Below are 3,458 nucleotides of genomic sequence, written 5' to 3'. Positions count from 1 at the left end.
CAACTATTTATTGAGACTCTACTATGTGCTACACATTGGGATTTGCATATAAAAAGCAGTTACAAGAAATTTTGCATATTTTATCTTGAAGGATTTAGAACTTCAGAAAGATTTTATTTCCATTTCTTCTTCCAAATCTACACTACTCTAACATCTTAAAGAGAAACAAAACAAAATATTCATCAAACAGAAAATAATTTCCTTTAATAAATTTGTAACCATTCCAAAAGATTAGTATTCACAAAATAAGAGAAATATGACATAAAACTTTTTCCCTAAATCATGTATTTATTTGTTTATATAATAAGATAATTTAATACCTCTAGACTCAAAAAAAGTCATGTTTTATCCATACATAAGAATCTACATAACAAATGATATCCATGCAATTTTTTATTCTAACTATGGAAGAAAGAATCCCCAGATCTAGACTTTGCCTATAGTTAATTACCTTTTTTATCATGTTTCAACAGAGAGGAGCCAACAAGGTACTAGTAAATTATAACATAACAAATAGATGGTGTAAAATAAAACCCTCTTAAAATGCTTTCCCAAATATATATTCATGTTTCAAAGGCACAGGAAAAGTCTCATAGACTCTCACTCATGCTGAACATCCAAGCAAATAGGAAAGGCAAAATAGCTTAAATACAAAATGAACGAGCCTACTACTTCTTAAAAACACAGATATCCAGAAAAAAATAATAAATTGACATGATTGTGAACTCTAGAACTTCAAGACACTCTATTTTGGCAGACACTATTTTTGCTCAGTAAATAATACTTCACCAAAAGAAGAAAAAGGATCCATCCTTAATAGAACAGATGATTAATTTAATCATTACAAATAATCTCCCTGATATATAATTTATACTCATTAATGGTTTCTATGCACAAGCAAAACTGTTAAAGGCAAGCCCTTCAGACATACACATACACACTCACACACAAAAAGAAAAAGAGAAAGGAAAGGAAAGGGAAGGGGAAGGGGAAAGGGAAAAAGAAAAGGAAAAGAAAACGGAAAGAAATGAAAAGAGCAGGGAAAAGAAGGAATGAATAGCAGAACCCAAAATGGGTAAAATTGGAAAGGCTGATCAGACAAAAGTTTTGGTAAGAATGTGGAGCAAACAGAATTTTTACACATTACCAGTGAGTGTAAGGTGGTACAACTTGGAAAAATTGCCTATCAATCTATTTAAAAATAGATTTTTAGTGAAATACAGTAAATGTGCTTACTACTTTTGAGGAACTACCAGAAAGATGTAAAACTGAAATAGGCTTATAAGTGGGGAAGCAATGAAAGTGGTAAGATATCCAAGGGGCAGATTATAAAGGATCTTTTTTGGAATTTTTTCTCAGTGTGATCAGAGGCCATTACTGTTTCTGACAAAAATCTGTTTATAAAATATCACGCTTTTTATAGTGAGTAGAGTAGAATAACGTAGTGAGAGTTTAAGTCCCAAGGAAAGCAAGAGGTCATTACAGAAATGAGGGGCTGGTAGCTTTATGAGAGCAGTAGCAGTGGAGGGAGGAGAAGACAGGTTACATAATGCATGTTGAGCCAAACAGATATGAAATGTCAGGAAAAGCAAGCACTCAAGGATAACTTCAAAATGTTTGTGCTCAGCAACTGGGTGAATTTTTACTGACAGTAAAGAATAGAGGTAAAATATAGTGGACAGAGAATGGAAATCAAGAGTTCGATTTGAGACAATCTCAGTTTTAAGGGTCTATTATGTACACATCAAAGTGAAGGTGTTGAGTACACAAACAACAATATATCTATTATCTATCTATCTATCTTCTATAGAGAGAGAAGGGGAGAAGGGAGGGAGCTGGTCTAATTGGTTACTATATATTATGTAAAATTATATCTATATATAATTTTGAAAGGCATGGGAAAGTACCTTTTATATATATATATAAAATATATATATATACCTTTTATATATCTTATCCATATATAATTTAGAGACACTGTTGTTGAATTAAATTTAAAGTATCATGACCTGGTAAAACCGAGTAGAAATTGAATATAGCATGCCAATTCCTTTTAGTCAATCACTTCTCCTCCATCTCCTCCATTCAGGTGGTATTGAGACCTAACTGAAACTCCTTGGCTTAAATCAGAAATTCCATCTGCTTGGCAGTGACTTCAGGTTTGGGTCCAGTCCAGCTTTGGAAATGGGAATAGATGATCTTCAAGGAAAAACTTTTTCCTGATCTCCCATGAAAGCTATCAGGAAAGAGGTAGTCTTTAGAGAAAAGTTGAATTAAGATGAAACTGACCCTGTAGAGGATAAAGTACAGAAATGTAAAGAAACTAAGTACTGGAGGTTGCCTCTGATCAACTATCAATTGAATCCAGTGTATCTCTGAACTTCTAGTTTAAGAAAACCAATAAACATCTTAACTCAAGCAGATGTTTCAGTTGCTTTTATTGATTTTAATAAGCATATGAGACAAAAAAATAGAAATCAAGGTAAAAAGGAAGCAAGAAAGGGAGGGAGGGAGGTGGAAAAGATGGGAAAAAATGCTTTAGTATAAGTAGTACAAAAGAAAAATGAACCAGAGAAGTGTATTCTTTCTCTCCCTAAGGTGAGCTTTTATAGCCATTTTCTTGCAAAATCTACAAATATTACCAGATGTAGAATAAGACTGAACCTTCAGAGATTTGGTCCTCTCAGGTGGTTAAGATACCCACCAAAAAGAAGGCCCTTACTCCTCTTGGTTTTACAAATGGAACTAGACCCCGGTAAAAGTTGGGTGCTTGGTCAATGTTACATTGTCTGACTGTTCTCAGGTACTGCATTGTTAGAGAATTCTCTTGCTCCTGAAATTTGCTTCCTCAAGGCACTCTGCAAAAGTTAATCAAGGAATCCTGATGCTTCTGAGAACCCCATAGCCCACTTGAGGGAAGATTTGTCATCATTGGGTTCTTAAATCTCAACGGAAAAGATTGGGACTTTATTCCATAAGTATGTTTCTAGAGCACTGTACTCAACTGTTATTTTCAAGAGATCAATAACAACACCATTTAAAGTATTTTTAAAATCCATTTTCAGCCAAAACATAACAACTGACATTTTACAGCACCTGAATTTTCAAGAAATACTCTGAACAAAATGAAACCATTTCAATTAGCATGGCCTTAATTCTGCTTTAAAGGAATGGGGAAGGGGGTGGTAGGGCTTCTTTCCCCTTGATTCTCTATGCTGTTCACCTGGACTTGGCTTGAATACTTGGCAGATGCAGGGGGAGTAATTGAGGATTATGTTTATCCTTTCTGTTGACATCTGGAAAAAACCCCAGGCAAAAGTCAGCAGCCGTTAATTCAAATAAGTATAGTTCCTTTGACAATGCAATTGAACATCTTTCTTTTTCAAAGATGTAAAGCCTCTTTCTAATCCATCATGTTTTTACCACATCTAAGCTTTGCCCCATAACTTACGTGTTGG

Source organism: Lutra lutra, chromosome 5, assembly GCF_902655055.1.
Source record: "Lutra lutra chromosome 5, mLutLut1.2, whole genome shotgun sequence".
NCBI lineage: Eukaryota > Metazoa > Chordata > Mammalia > Carnivora > Mustelidae > Lutra > Lutra lutra.
This window is presented reverse-complemented; position numbering follows the sequence as displayed.